At 43.5% G+C, this 17,334-nt stretch overlaps 1 pseudogene; it reads right to left on the bottom strand.

Moving 5' to 3' along the window:
• Positions 1-342: 342 nt before the first annotated feature.
• Positions 343-17,334, bottom strand: part of LOC143305176 (glutathione S-transferase-like) — a 44,794-nt pseudogene continuing 27,802 nt past the window's right edge.

Below are 17,334 nucleotides of genomic sequence, written 5' to 3' on the forward strand. Positions count from 1 at the left end.
ATGCATATTTTTTTTTACGCAAGCCTTATGTGTAGCTAGCAACGAGCAAACAGATTAATTACTTTACACACGGTCGTATCTTGTTTGCTGTAGGCGAGTTCTCTCGTGTAATCAACGAAGTGCTCAACTTTAAAGCGATAACAGAAGAACATTACTGTATCGATAAAAATCATGCTTTTTTCAAAGAAATATGTAACTCGTATTTTTTTTAAAGCAACCCTCATAACGTATTGAATAAAATAATCATACATTTTTTTTTGTTCAACATTTGTAAAATACGATATTATCAAGATCACCAAGGAGGTAATCTTCAATTCTTAATGAATATAATAAAAAACATAATTAATGATTGTTTGATGGTTTTATTATTATCTCTATAATACAAAAGCACAACATCGTGTCAACAGTTTATATAGTTCGTATGTTTCTGTAGGAATACACAAATAATAGTTCTCTATCACAACGTAATCTAAAGGGAAAACCCTAACTAAATGACAAAAATATCGGTAATAACTGGAACTAATGAATGTTAAAAGCAATCAGTATATTCCATACAAACTTCCATCAATACGATTCGTTCTTCATTCTCTCAACACACTAAGACCGCAATCTTTAAACGCTTATAAAACCATAAGCAATCGTGAAGTTTAGAATTCGCTAACTGGGCGTCTCTCAATCCAGTTTTTGATCTTGGGCAGAAGGAGGACCTTTTTCTCCAGCAGCTTCAGATTCTCGTAATTCTCGATCAGATCAGACTTGTACATAAAGTTCAAATAATCGAGCAGAGCAACGAATGTTAAATCAGCCCAAGAGAGAGTACCATCGTAGAAGTAGCCGTCATTTTCCTTCACTTGCTGGTCCAAACGTTCTAAAATGAACGGCAGCGTCTCTTCAGCAGCCTTGCGTTTTGCAGCTTTGACCTTCTCGTCCTCCTCATAGTGGAAGGCGGCAATTTCTGAAAATTTGTTTTCAGTTAAATACTATTCGCTAATGTTATACTAATTTGAATACAGTGTTGTGCGAAATTTAAATGATACTGAAGATAGAATTACAATCCTTTTTAATCCTTTGTCTTGTATTGTTGACATACGTGTATCGTTCGATTAAATCAAATATTAAATCGGATTTCAACTAATAAATACCTGAGCAGATATGTACTATCTGTTATCAAGATTCTCATAAGATTTATGCAAAACAGCACTGGATACTCACTATGACGAATATCATGAATAGTATCAACAGTGGCATCAATATGAAGATTTGCCCAGTCAGTCTTTCCAGCTAAGTCATATTGTTTGGCTAAGTAACGGCAAATAGCTGTAGACTGAGCAACCTTCCTTCTATCAGCTACGAGCATAGGAAGCAGGCCATAAGGAGTCACTAAAAACATACAACTAATAGAATCAAAGATTCTATCGAACAAACAGATTATGATGCTTCTTAAATATCTAGCTTCCTGTTATCTCTTTTGGAAAGATATAATTTAATTTATTGATAATTTATCAGCAAACAAAGGGCATTGTCTCCTTAACAATACCTATTGTTCTCCCACATATCTTAAAGAGCAATGGAGAGTAAACAATAATCTCTGTTATACTCTGCATAATTGTGTTCTACTTTATTTAGCTACTTTAGTTAAATTAGGAAAGATGAGATTTAAGAAACAGAACTTCTTTAAATTTTAAGCTTACAGGGCTTTATTTCTGGCCAGACGTCCTTTTTGATACGTTCAACTTCAAATGGAATACTAGCATAGCTGAAGAAGAACGGATTGGTTCTGCCAATGCCGTAACTGGGAAGTAAGTCAATTTATAGAGCGGCATCTTCCTGGAAGTATAATATATACAAAGTAAAAACAAAGAATCATTGATGACAAGAATTATATTATTACAAATTATGAAGTATAAGACAATTTAAGTAAAAAGCATCAACTACTAACTACTCGCATAGCTATTTGTATCTTTATATTTTAATATAGCTTAGATATAAAAAGAATATTATTTTTGGATGTAATAATGTATAAACTTGCGCCAAATATTATAACAAAATATTGCACTTTCTATTTAAGTAGGATAGACATATTACCGGCATTTATCTTTTTTCTATAGCAATGAAATTGTTTATAAAAAAGTTTATAAGAAAACTATCAATTAATGCAAACAACGCATATCAAAATATTAATTACATTCGCGCGATTCGTTATCTCTAGTATTAATTTAACCATATGGTTCTATACACCCAAGACCCTCTGACAGTAATTTAGTACCATTACTAGTCGTATGTACAATGTATGTTTGTATACAACTTTCGTAACTACAAAACATTCAGCAGTGATTACATATTCCTCCAAACATAAGAAACATTTTCTAATTGCATACTTAAATTTATCGATCAATTATGAACATATGACAACATTTATTTCTTTCAACTACTAATTTTCAAATCCTCTGCTGTTCCGTTAATTGAACGACGCGCCGACTTTTCGTACAAGTATCTTGTATCTTATCTGTATTATTTAGCTATCAATAAAGAAGAAACATTTTCTAATTGTATATTTAAATTTATCGATCAATTATGAACATGTAATAACATTTATTTCTTTCAACTACTAATTTTTAAATCATCTGCTGTTCGGTTAATTGAAGGATGTCGGCTTTCTGTAGAAGTATTTCATATTTATTATTTAATTATGAATAAGGAAAAAACATACAAAATATAGTTTTTAAACGGTTTATTATTTATAATGAGACACTTTGACTCAGGATATATATACTATATATATACTATTTACTTACAATTTTTTTTTTAAGACTTCAAAGTCGAAACAAGCACAGGAAATTTCCAAGCCGGTTAACAGAAACTTGAATGAGACAAAAATAACCTTTAGATCTCTATATGTTCTTCTTCCCCCCTGTTGCTTCCACGTAACTCTTATCCTATTGGTGGAGCTGTGCTGATATGTGAAATTATGACTACATAAAAACATCCGGAAAGACTCATTGAATGATTTTATAGTTTAAGGTTAATAAATTTCCATAAATTAAAGTTGAAAATTTATGAGAACACGTTTTCTGTAACAAAACTTAGTAAAAACAAACTAGTAAGGTTTATAGATTCTTTAATGATTATGTATGTATTCATAAACTAGTTCGATAAACATCGTTCGATAAAACGTCGAACAACACACAACATTGAAGCGCGAAATTTCAAACTCAATGAAAGATAAATAACAAATATTGCGAACAAATGATATTAAATTTACAATAATCTCATGTAAGAAAAAATAAAAGGGATAAAAGTAGTACAGAAGATAGAAAAATCTATAAAACTGGTGGCTGGGAAATAGAAAATATATAAATTTATGTTATTAGAGTTTAGTACTTCTGTCGATCAATGTGTTACGACCGTTCGCGGAGAGACGCAGTCGCAGTAGCGAGAGGCGTAAATTCTCGCTACGATTCGGTGAATCGAAGGCCCCGAAGTAGTCGTTCCCCTGTTTCGGTTAAGATAAGAGGTGGTTAAATGAATATGACACAGTATAGTAAGTTATATTTCACCGTTTATTCCAACAACTTATAACGAAGGCAGTTACGCTGGTGCGTATGTACGAGATTTTTTTTTGTATTTATTTGTTGAAATTACAATCAATTCTCGCGTTGAGAATATGTACGAGATGAATGAGTGACTGATCTGTGGGTGTGTCCTACCCGGTGGAAGGATATTGACTATTCGAAGGATGTGAAATCAGAACTGTCTTGGGAGACGATGCTGTCTCGGAGGAAAGCTAAGGATGGGTGTGTCTAGCGCACGGGACCATCGGATTTGTTGGTGACGATTTTAGTTAGGAGAGTGAAGGAAGTGGCTTCGTTGTTAATTGGTTAACGAAGGGTCTTAACCGCCCTCGAGAGAAAGTGGTTAGTGGGAGGAAAGTTGCAGCGTGCGTGAGAAAAAACAACTTTCCCTTGTCCTTCCGTGGTAGACAATAGTGTTTAGAAATTCCTCGGGACTAGATGTTTGTTTTGTTTAAAGGACCTTTTCTAGGAAATCTATGATTTATGGACGGTGCTTAAGGCTCTTGAGGGTACGCCGTACGGAAGAGCGGACATCTGGTGTCCGTATGGCCCGCGGTGTGTGACCTGGGTCAGGCTGAGAGTCGCGCGGCGTAACATCCTCCCCCCGTTGAGAGGGTACCGATCAAAATTTCTGGAAAGGTAAAGTAGATTGGAGCTGCCGCCCAACTCCATGTTGATAGTTGATGGCCCGTATCCTGCTGGATCGGCTTGGCTCGATGGTAGGACGAGCTGCGTGGCACGTCGTTCCAAGATGCTCGTTGCCGTATGACTTGTGGTAGTCTGGATGAGGCCGTTGTCGCCAGGGTTTTCGAAGATACGGTCGAAGGCCCGTTGCCTGGATGGCACGTTGTCCCCTTTGTAGTCTGGATCGCCGTCTTCCTCGCCGATGCCGAGCGATTTCCAGGTGAAATTCACGACCCAAGAAGTGTCGTGAATCTTGCTTCTGGAAGTGTCGTTAAACACCTCGGCCTAGGAGGTATCGTCGAAGGGAACGTCGGTGATGCTTGGTGAAGATTCATCAAGCGCGGTGCGGCGGTTTGAGGTTGATTGGGAGGCTGGATTCCCCCCGATGACCCGCTCGAATCGCATTCTCTTAGTGATGATTCTTGGTAGAGGAGAAGCGTTGGGCGTCGTGATTTGGACTTGTTTTGCCATTGGAGAGTGTGGTAGCGTCGTTGCAGCCAAGGGTGACTTCAGGGAGAAGTCCGTGACACGTGACTTGTTCGGTGTGGCGCTCTGTGAACTCAGCAGAGAATCGTTGAGATCAGATAGAATGTTCTGCAAATTACCGATACCATTTGAGTGATTAGTCATGGTATTAATAATGAGGCAATGATTCTGAGTAGGGCCAATTGCAGGCGTAGCACATCTCTGAGGTGGCGAAGGAGGAGTCTTCGCGTTACGTCTCGAAGTGTGACTGTCCGATGCAATGTTTCTAATCTCGGGTGGTGCAGATGACGTGATGTAAGAGAGATGATTGGACGTCGATACGTTGTGTTGGACGTCCATCATAGAAGTATTGCCCGAAGAAACACTGCCCCTGGATGGTTTGAGCACAGTGGATTTCGAAGCCTTTACAGTAGGTTTCGACTCGACGTTGACCTTGTTGCTATCCTGGATGGGATTCAACCCGTTACTATCTAGGTTGTGGGCTGCGGTTAAAGAATCATGAACGTTCGATGCTAATGTGGTTGTTGTCGGGCCGCGTTTAGGTGACACGTTGCGAGTGTGATGCGATGAGCTTCGCGTGTCATGCGATGGGATCGGTGGTCTCTGGAACCTGCTAGGAGTTTTGTTGCTGCATTCCGGAGGTTTTGGATTCGCTACTCTCTTGGAGGCATCCGTTGAGGAAGAATTAAGTTCGATGAGAGCGCTCAATCGTACTACCAGATCCACATAGACATCGAGTAAGTCCACAGGTGCGATGTCGTCGAGCTCAAGTAATTGGTCGTTGACAATGTTAAACCGCTTCCAAATGTCGTCCACTTGTTTTCGATAAGTTCTTAAGGTGGCCTTGTAGTGCTGACCAGACTGTTCGTATTCGTCGAGTGATTTCGATACGGCCTGGAATTGGTCGCTTAGGTTGCTTCGCTCCCGATGCAAGGAGGTGATTTTCTCTGCGTTTCCGGTTGCCATTGTTTGTTAGATAAGTGGAATGGTTATAACTTACTTCTGTTGAAGATTGTCCAGTTGCGGCAGGAGGTTGCGTGATTGCGTTTTAACCACCGAATTTTACCTCTTCAAGGGTGACGATCCTTGACGTTACTGACCTCGCTGGGGGGGTAACGCTTCCGCTGCTGGTTATGTTGGATTCACGTGGCACTGTATGCTAGTGGGTGTCACTGGTATGCGCTTTTCACTTGACGCGTGATGCGGCTTTGAGGATCGAATGATTCGACCGGTTACGTGTCCACACTTTTCACTTGTCACTGAATCCGGCTCGAAGGACCAAATGTTACGACCGGATGGGTGACAAAACTATCCACTGCCACTGATAATCCGGCTCGAAGGACCAAATGTTACGACCGTTCGCGGAGAGACGCGGTCGCGAGGAAAACGCGTCAGCGAGAGCGTAAATTCTCGCTACGATTCGGTGAATCGACGCCGCGAAGTAGTCGTTCCCCTGTTTCGGTTAAGATAAGAGGTGGTTAAATGAATATGACACAGTATAGTAAGTTATATTTCACCGTTTATTCCAACAACTTATAACGAAGGCAGTTACGCTGGTGCGTATGTACGAGATTTTTTTTTGTATTTATTTGTTGAAATTACAATCAATTCTCGCGTTGAGAATATGTACGAGATGAATGAGTGACTGATCTGTGGGTGTGTCCTACCCGGTGGAAGGATATTGACTATTCGAAGGATGTGAAATCAGAACTGTCTTGGGAGACGATGCTGTCTCGGAGGAAAGCTAAGGATGGGTGTGTCTAGCGCACGGGACCATCGGATTTGTTGGTGACGATTTTAGTTAGGAGAGTGAAGGAAGTGGCTTCGTTGTTAATTGGTTAACGAAGGGTCTTAACCGCCCTCGAGAGAAAGTGGTTAGTGGGAGGAAAGTTGCAGCGTGCGTGAGAAAAAACAACTTTCCCTTGTCCTTCCGTGGTAGACAATAGTGTTTAGAAATTCCTCGGGACTAGATGTTTGTTTTGTTTAAAGGACCTTTTCTAGGAAATCTATGATTTATGGACGGTGCTTAAGGCTCTTGAGGGTACGCCGTACGGAAGAGCGGACATCTGGTGTCCGTATGGCCCGCGGTGTGTGACCTGGGTCAGGCTGAGAGTCGCGCGGCGTAACATCCTCCCCCCGTTGAGAGGGTACCGATCAAAATTTCTGGAAAGGTAAAGTAGATTGGAGCTGCCGCCCAACTCCATGTTGATAGTTGATGGCCCGTATCCTGCTGGATCGGCTTGGCTCGATGGTAGGACGAGCTGCGTGGCACGTCGTTCCAAGATGCTCGTTGCCGTATGACTTGTGGTAGTCTGGATGAGGCCGTTGTCGCCAGGGTTTTCGAAGATACGGTCGAAGGCCCGTTGCCTGGATGGCACGTTGTCCCCTTTGTAGTCTGGATCGCCGTCTTCCTCGCCGATGCCGAGCGATTTCCAGGTGAAATTCACGACCCAAGAAGTGTCGTGAATCTTGCTTCTGGAAGTGTCGTTAAACACCTCGGCCTAGGAGGTATCGTCGAAGGGAACGTCGGTGATGCTTGGTGAAGATTCATCAAGCGCGGTGCGGCGGTTTGAGGTTGATTGGGAGGCTGGATTCCCCCCGATGACCCGCTCGAATCGCATTCTCTTAGTGATGATTCTTGGTAGAGGAGAAGCGTTGGGCGTCGTGATTTGGACTTGTTTTGCCATTGGAGAGTGTGGTAGCGTCGTTGCAGCCAAGGGTGACTTCAGGGAGAAGTCCGTGACACGCGACTTGTTCGGTGTGGCGCTCTGTGAACTCAGCAGAGAATCGTTGAGATCAGATAGAATGTTCTGTAAATTACCGATACCATTTGAGTGATTAGTCATGGTATTAATAATGAGGCAATGATTCTGAGTAGGGCCAATTGCAGGCGTAGCACATCTCTGAGGTGGCGAAGGAGGAGTCTTCGCGTTACGTCTCGAAGTGTGACTGTCCGATGCAATGTTTCTAATCTCGGGTGGTGCAGATGACGTGATGTAAGAGAGATGATTGGACGTCGATACGTTGTGTTGGACGTCCATCATAGAAGTATTGCCCGAAGAAACACTGCCCCTGGATGGTTTGAGCACAGTGGATTTCGAAGCCTTTACAGTAGGTTTCGACTCGACGTTGACCTTGTTGCTATCCTGGATGGGATTCAACCCGTTACTATCTAGGTTGTGGGCTGCGGTTAAAGAATCATGAACGTTCGATGCTAATGTGGTTGTCGTCGGGCCGCGTTTAGGTGACACGTTGCGAGTGTGATGCGATGAGCTTCGCGTGTCATGCGATGGGATCGGTGGTCTCTGGAACCTGCTAGGAGTTTTGTTGCTGCATTCCGGAGGTTTTGGATTCGCTACTCTCTTGGAGGCATCCGTTGAGGAAGAATTAAGTTCGATGAGAGCGCTCAATCGTACTACCAGATCCACATAGACATCGAGTAAGTCCACAGGTGCGATGTCGTCGAGCTCAAGTAATTGGTCGTTGACAATGTTAAACCGCTTCCAAATGTCGTCCACTTGTTTTCGATAAGTTCTTAAGGTGGCCTTGTAGTGCTGACCAGACTGTTCGTATTCGTCGAGTGATTTCGATACGGCCTGGAATTGGTCGCTTAGGTTGCTTCGCTCCCGATGCAAGGAGGTGATTTTCTCTGCGTTTCCGGTTGCCATTGTTTGTTAGATAAGTGGAATGGTTATAACTTACTTCTGTTGAAGATTGTCCAGTTGCGGCAGGAGGTTGCGTGATTGCGTTTTAACCACCGAATTTTACCTCTTCAAGGGTGACGATCCTTGACGTTACTGACCTCGCTGGGGGGGTAACGCTTCCGCTGCTGGTTATGTTGGATTCACGTGGCACTGTATGCTAGTGGGTGTCACTGGTATGCGCTTTTCACTTGACGCGTGATGCGGCTTTGAGGATCGAATGATTCGACCGGTTACGTGTCCACACTTTTCACTTGTCACTGAATCCGGCTCGAAGGACCAAATGTTACGACCGGATGGGTGACAAAACTATCCACTGCCACTGATAATCCGGCTCGAAGGACCAAATGTTACGACCGTTCGCGGAGAGACGCGGTCGCGAGGAAAACGCGTCAGCGAGAGCGTAAATTCTCGCTACGATTCGGTGAATCGACGCCGCGAAGTAGTCGTTCCCCTGTTTCGGTTAGGATAACAGAGGTGGTTGATTGAATATGACACAGTAGTAAGTTATATTTCACCGTTTATTCCACAACTTCTAACGAGGATAGTTACACTGGTGCGTGTGTATGAGATGAGTGAGTGACTGATCTGCGGGTGTGTATACCCGCTCGAAGGATGTTGACCGTTCGAAGGATGTGAAATCAGTGTCCCTTGGGAGACGATGCTGTCTCGGAGGAAGGCTAAGGATGAGAGTGTCTAGCGCACGGGACCATCGGATTTGTTGGTGCCGATGTTATTTAGGAGAGTGAGGGAATAGGCTTCGTTTTTAATTGGTTAAACGAAGGGTCTTAACTGCCCTTGAGAGAAAGTGGTTAGTGGGAGGAAAGTTGCAGCGTGCGTGAGAAAAAACAACTTTACCTTGTCCTTCCGTGGTAGACAATAGTGTTTAGAAATTCCCCGGGACTAGATGTTTGTTTTGTTTAAAGGACCTTTTCTAGGAAATCTATGATTTATGGACGGTGCTTAAGGCTCTTGAGGGTACGCCGTACGGAAGAGCGGACATCTGGTGTCCGTATGGCCCGCGGTGTGTGACCTGGGCCAGGCAGAGAGTGGCGCGGCGTAACAGGTATTATCTTTTATCCTTGATTTTAAAAACTTTAGGTTCTTCCCAACAGTCAAAAACACGCGATACCCTGTCCATCGTAATCGTAAGAAAAGAAGAAAAGGAGAAAGAAGACATTTCTGTATTTCTTTACTAGGCCATGTTGATTAAAACCGAAATGATTTCGATTCATCTATTCACAAGAACGCAACGGCCTCGGAAGCTGTGTTGTGATTTCCTATCGATCGTTTCCCTCTACACAGTGTTCATATGAGCCATGTTTGTTCTTAGCAATGCCTTATAAAAAGCTGCCTGTGCTGGAGATAGACGGGAAACCGGTAGCGCAGAGTAACGCTGTGGCGCGATACTTGGCGAGGAAGTACGATCTAATGGGAAAGAACGAATGGGATGCGATGATATGCGACGTGCTCGTCGATACTCTTGGAGATTTGAAGCAAGGTGAGTAACTGATGAGATGACTTTGCATTTGTCTCACCACAGAGACAGACGTTCAAGAATTCATTGTGAAAAGACGAGTACAAACAAGATACGTATGTCTTTCCGTTAAGCGAATGTTACAGTTTGTTTGCAAAAGTCAGTTTTTAGATTATAGAATCGTAGATAGAATTTAGAGGATAGAAACTTTTAGTAGTCACTTTTAGTTTAGTAAATTCTTATCGACAATAAGCAGACTACGTTATGATACAACGATTCCAACTGAAGATTTCTATCGACATCACGAATTCGATGGCTTCCAAATTTTCTTCTCTGCAATCTCAGACGCTCAACTCGAAAGAATCTTTTAGATCCCCCGACAAACACTCGACTCAGGTTATCTATTATCGTAATCTTCCTACGGGATTTTTTTTAACTGCGTTGCGTTAACGAATAACGGGATAACATCACGTTTCTCTCAACGCCTTTCAACGTTCTACAACTTTTATTCTTTGCAAATCCCTGTCTCTATATGATAAACGCTGGTTATCCGCGGAATTTACGATTTCAATTTCTTTAACGAGATATTTATCATATTACACAATTCCTGTAAATGTATTCGTAATTATATCGCCGAAGAATTGTATTTAATTAAGCTATGAAGTTGTGGAATCGTGAGAAGGATTATTTTTATAGAACTGTCTAATTTCCATTCGACATTGATTCAGGATACACATTACTCTTTTTTACATAATACCAGTTTTGTCATTTTTAATTAACAAATACCTCCAAAGGTTGAAGTTTCTAAAATTATCCATTAAATTCTGACAATAAAATAAAAATCCAAATTCTTCCTAAAAAGCTAGTGATCTTTAGTTAAGAGTTCGATTTTTCACATTTTTCAAGGTAAATTAAAAAAATTGTTTAATAGAGGAGGTACAAAATAAATGTATACAAACCTTTTTTCAGACGACATGGGCGGACTTCGTGTTTGCAGCGGCCCTTGAAAATTTCGAGTATATGTTTGGGGCATCAGCTTTGGATAAATATCCAGCTCTTCGAGCATTGAAGAAAAGGATTCATAGAATACCGGCTATTTCTGATTGGCTGATTAGGCGCCCATACACAAACAGCTAAAAAGCTAAAAACGTTTGGAAAAAAGATGACCAGTACACCATTATATATATATATGTAGTATCATGGAACAAAGGCCTAAGAGATATCGGGCGAACTATAAACAATGTCGCGAGAAAGTCGAAGCACCGACAGGCCCAACGATGTATCGTCGGTCTTTCGGTCGAATAGGTTACGCAAAAAAAGGCCTACGTGACTTTGACTACGAGCGGCTGCGGAGCACGTGCGTGGTGGGGCTAAGAAAAAGACAAAGGAACGATGAGTCATTCGAAAAACAGAGTGTGATTAAAAAAGCGGAGTGCGAGTTGAGCGAGGACAGAGTTTTGCGAGTGGCGTTGCCGAGAGAGTGTTGATTGCGTTTTGGTAAAAGTCGAGTCGCTATCTAGTTATTTAGTTGCGCTGTTTTCTGTACGTTTGGCGTGAATAGTTCAAGTTGAACAACAATCGTCTTTTTCTGTCTGATTAACATCTCTATTGTCCACTCCTTGTAAATACATTATATCACAATATTATATATTTTTGGGGGCTCGTCCGGGATTGGACAAGACAGAAAACGAAACGGTTTAACAGAGCTATTCGAGCTAGTTGTGAATTTACCGGTACGCGGTGCGGTAAAAGACGATATCGTTGACTGTTTAAGTTTGCGTAGTGTGAAAAATGTAGTGTGCAAACGTTGGGGACGAACGATTGTCGGGTGAAGAGGGTTCGACGCTGGAGGAGCTGAGGAGTAAGCTCGCGCGAATGAACCTCCCTATATCGGGTGCGAGGTCAGTGCTGATTGCAAGGCTGAATCGGGCGTGTAGGGCTGGACAATCGTATCCTAAGGGATCGACGGGCGGTGAAGAGCTAACCGGTCAACGAGATTTAGGAAACGTACAGAGAGCTGAGCGTGATTGTAACGAAGATGAAGATGTTGAGAAAATGAATACGAAGGAGTTGAAGGAGCGCCTCGCTAGTTTGGGTTTAAAAACGACGGGCAGAAAAGTAGAATTACGCGCACGGCTACAAGCGGCCATGGATGGTAACGACATATCGTCAGAAGAAGAAAGCGACGACGAAAGTGAGGATGAAGATGACAAGAAAAACGCAAGAGGATACAAGAGAGATACGCGAAGGGTATATCAGGACCGTGACGAATGTTGTCGAAGGGCATGTGTTGGTTCGACACTGAGTTTTAGAGACGTCGAAGATGCATTAGAGTCGTTTAGTGGCGACAAAGGTGAAAATGTCGAACGATGGTTCGAGTCGTTCGAGGAAGTCGCTGATACGTGCATGTGGTCGGATGAGCAGAAGGCAGTCTACGCCAGGAAGCTGCTGAAGGGATCAGCGAAAATATTTGCGAGCTTTGAGTGTCATGCCAGGACTTGGCATGAGTTGAAGAGGGGGCTAGTGAAAGAATTTTCGAGGAAAGTCAACAGTAGGCAAGTACATCAGAAACTTGAAGAAACAAAAAAGGAGAGTGATGAAGCATGTTTGGCTTACATGTACCGCATGCTCGAAATAGCCAGCCATGTGGACATAGAGGAGGAAGCAAAGGTGGAATACATAGTGGATGCGATAATAGACGACGAGAACAATAAGGCTATATTGTACCGTGCTACGTCAATCAAAGAGTTGAGGAAGAGGTTAGTGATGTACGAAGAGCAGAAGAGTCGCAGAGCAAAGTCGATTGTGAAGCCGACTAAAACCCAGAAGAATGGGAAGCCCAGTCAATCTGTAGATGCAATGAAGAAAAGAAGATGCTTCATTTGCGGTAGTGAGGTCATCTAAGTGTTAAGTGTCCGGAGAGGGGAGAAGGTGTTAGGTGTTCCGAGTGCAGCGGATTTGGACATATTGCAGCGAGGTGTACGGCACGACCGAAAGAGACTTGCGTAGTATCAAGATCCGAAAAGTGGAAGTATGTGAAGGAAGTAATTGCAGGAATTAAGCTTCTATTCTCTGAAATTACTCTCAAATCTCAGAGTCAACCCTTCAAATTCTCCACACTGGATCTTCGATTCTTAATATTTGTAATATCGTAGAATAGCTTTGATTGGAGATCGGCTGAAATTAGAAAACACCGTGTACGTCGTCTTTCGTGGTTTGTTTACATCCAAGAGCGCCTAGTAACAGTAACGCGAGAAAAGATAAGCAGCGTCAAAACAGAAGTACGGTTCCACATTTCAAGGAGTGACAATCGAGAGGCCAGAGTATGTGAGCCGAAAAGTGTGCGTGTGTGTGTGTGAGAGAGGACGAGAGCAAGAGCGAGCACGACCGAGCAGGAGTGTATTGGCGAAGATCAGAGCTAATTGAGTCGTCGAAGAGTAGAGTCGTTAGAGGTTTCGAGTAGTCGAAGAGTAGAGTCGTGAGAATTGATAGAGTTGGTAGAGAGAGAGAGAAAGTGTGTGTGTTAGATTCGTTGTGACGAGAGTGATCAAATAACTGTAAAGTTATTTGATATAGATAAGAGTATTGCATTTAGTTTCCGTTAAATAAATATCGTTCTCTGTCCAATTTATATTTGTATATTCAATTTAATATTAATATATTGTAAGTAATCGGAAAAAAATTTCTATCCTTATCTTCCGATATTACATATTTGAAGCATAAGTTAAAAATCGACACATTGACTACTTCAAAGAAATTAGCCCGAACGAGACATAACTCGTTCATCGTGGTTTTCGCGCGAAGTAAATATGCGGTTTCACAATCGTTGTGAGACTCCAACGACGTTAATTCTGTCGAAACGGCGACGCGCGACGACGATCGCACATTCTGTTGCTAGCGAGTGCTTGCAAATCGCGACGATATCGAGCGTAAAGACTAAGCGCAAAAATGGAGGACACTCGGCGGGGAATTGGAAATGCTCGATGACGAAAGGTATTTCAAGGTGTAATTACATCCACATCCAATTGGATCACACCTTCGTTCGGTTGCTAGGTCAACAACCTTCGATGTTATTCAAATAATGTAACGGCTGGGGCAGCCGGTAGCGAGTCGTAAAAGTTTCAATAAAACACGTTCCTGCTAGTGAACGTATGTAATATCGTGATGTAATATGTTCACAAAGAGTGGACAATAGAGATGTTAATCAGACAGAAAAGACGATTGTGGCTTAACTTGAACTATTCATACCAAACGTACAGAAAACAGCGCAATCCACACTCTCTCGGCAACGCCACTCGCAACCTCCGTCTCCGCTCGACTCGCACTCGGCTTCTCGACTCGCACACTGTTTCTCGACTGACCCTTTCTGGCCGTTGTCGCATTCTGTTGTCCTTTTCCTAGGACCACCGCACACGTGTTCCGCAGACGCTCGTGGCCAGGGTCACGTAGGTCTTTTCCACGAAACTATGCACTTGAAAAGACCGATGACACATTGATGGGCCCGACGGCGCCTCGGCTCTCGCGACATTGTTCATAGTTCGCCCGATATTTCCCAGGCCTTTCGTCCACGATACTACATTCGGCCATCCTGCAATAACATCTGCCCTCAGATGTTGCCTTTTATCTCGCTGTCATCAGATGCGTCACTTTCGGCGTTTAGGACCCAAGGTTTCATAAAATCGAGGTGTGCGCGGGTCCTCCCTTAGGTACTGCTTCGCACGCTTTCTTCTTTTCTTGTAATTTCGCAGGTTCCCTTCTAGCTTACCTATGTTTCGTTCGGTTAGGCTACAGTCAAGGCAGTTGGATACCACGTGTTCGACCCTTTCGCGTAACCCCTTGAACCAGAAGTCCTTCTTGACCATAGCTTCTGTTTTGGTAACCTCGAAATGCCCACGCTCGTGCGCTTGCCTGACTACCTGAGCCCGCATCGCCTTCGATACTACTATTAGCACATCGTCCTCACACTCCTTATACAAAATATTGTTTCTTACTACCTGCCCATCGGCCTGACTGCACGTTGCGGCGTCCAAAATCCTACGGACTTCAATGTCCTTGTTCTGTGCCCCTCTCAACCGTGCAATCAGCCCGTCTTCACTCTCCGTTACATACATAGTGCTCGGCAGGGGGTTCCTACTCGGAGCATCTACATGCTGCATACTTTTCCCCGGCCGATGACACGCCTGATACTTAATCTCGCCTAGTAACAAGGCCCATCTAGCCACACGCACACACAAATCTTTCTTTCTAACTACACCTATCGGACTCGCATACTCCAAGTCTGACGATTTGATGACACCCTCGTTTGTCCACGCTTCCATCAAATCATCTTCTTCCTTTCTTTCCGACGGCGCCAGTCTTCGCGGTCTTCGCGCTACCGGCTTGTCGCTTTCCAAAACTACTTTTGCGGTTATCCCGACGTCTCTCTTCTTCTCCGGCCTATACCCTTTAATAATATCCCGAATGGCTTCACGGTAATGAGATTCTCGTACATGTGACAAGTCGATCTCGTCGGATTGTTCTACCGCGTTTACCCCCAGTACATCCGGCGCGTCCTCGTGACCGTCGGTCTGATCGTCGAGTCGTAAAAATGTCACCTCGCCCCGTTTGACTCGCAACTCTACCTGGTCTAAAAAGTCGGTACCTAAGAGTAGACTGTGTCTTGTCATTACCTTATTCGAGACAACATGCAGAGTGACAGTAAAGTCGCACCCGTCGACCGTCATTACCCTTGTGAACTCACCCCAGGTACTATTGCCAGCGGAACCAAAACCATCAAACTTAGGTTTGCAGTTTCCCAGAGGTGGTGATCCTAACCTCACATACTCATCCGCTCGTATGAACGTAAGGTTACTACCTGTATCCACTAATGCCACAAACCTACAATCATCTATCGCCACTTCCTTCACATACTTCCCCTTTTCGGATCTTGACACTACGCAAGTCTCTTTCGGTTGTGCCGTACACCTCGCTGCAATATGTCCAAATCCGCTGCACTTGAAACACTTAACACCTTCTCCCCTCTCCGGACACGTAACACTTAGATGATCCTCACTACCGCAAATGAAGCATCTTCTTTTCTTCATTGCATCTACAGATTGACTGGGCTTCCCGTTCTTCTGGGTTTTAGCCGACTTCACAATCGACTTTACTCTGCGACTCTTCTGCTCTTCGTACATTACTAACCTCTTCCTCAACTCTTTGATTGACGTAGCGCCGTACAATACAGCCTTATTGTTCTCGTCGTCTATTATTCCATCCACTATGTATTCCACCTTTGCTTCCTCCTCCATGTCCACATGGCTAGCTATTTCGAGCATACGGTACATGTAAGCCAAACATGCTTCATCACTCTCCTTTTTTGTTTCTTCAAGTTTCTGATGTACTTGCCTACTGTTGACTTTCCTCGAAAATTCTTTCACTAGCCCCCTCTTCAACTCATGCCAAGTCCTTGCGTGACACTCGAAGCTCGCAAATATTTTCGCTGATCCCTTCAGCAGCTTCCTCGCGTAGACTGCCTTCTGCCCATCCGACCACATGCACGTATCAGCGACTTCCTCGAACGACTCGAACCATCGTTCGACATTTTCACCTCTGTTGCCACTAAACGACTCTAATGCATCTTCGACGTCTCTAAAACTCAGTGTCGAACCAACACATGCCCTTCGACAACATTCGTCACGGTCCTGATGCACCCTTCGCGTATCTCTCTTGTATCCTCTTGCGTTTTTCTTGTCATCTTCATCCTCACTTTCGTCGTCGCTTTCTTCTTCCGACGATATGTCGTTACCATCCATGGCCGCTCGTAGCCGTGCGCGTAACTCTACTTTTCTTCCCGTCGTTTTTAAACCCAAACTAGCGAGGCGCTCCTTCAACTCCTTCGTATTCATTTTCTCAACATCCTCATCTTCGTTGCAATCACGCTCAGCTCTCTGTACATTTTCTAAATCTCGTTGACCGGTTAGCTCTTCACCGCCCGTCGATCCCTTACGATACGATTGTCCAGCCCTACACGCCCGATTCAGCCTTGCAATCAGCACTGACCTCGCACCCGATATAGGGAGGTTCATTCGCGCGAGCTTATTCCTCAGCTCCTCCAGCGTCGAACCCTCTTCACCCGACAATCGTTCGTCCCCGACGTTGGCCATTTTTCACACAACGCAAACTTAAACAGTCAACGATATCGTCTTTTACCGCACCGCGTATCGGTAAATTCACAACTAGCTCGAATAGCTCTGTTAAACCGTTTCGTTTTCTGTCTTGTCGAATCCCGGCTGAGCCCCCAAAATATGTAATATCGTGATGTAATATGTTCACAAAGAGTGGACAATAGAGATGTTAATCAGACAGAAAAGACGATTGTGGCTTAACTTGAACTATTCATACCAAACGTATAGAAAACAGCGCAATCCACACT

The sequence above is a fragment of the Bombus vancouverensis genome, chromosome 3, assembly GCF_051014615.1.
Source record: "Bombus vancouverensis nearcticus chromosome 3, iyBomVanc1_principal, whole genome shotgun sequence".
In the NCBI taxonomy this organism is placed as follows: domain Eukaryota; kingdom Metazoa; phylum Arthropoda; class Insecta; order Hymenoptera; family Apidae; genus Bombus; species Bombus vancouverensis.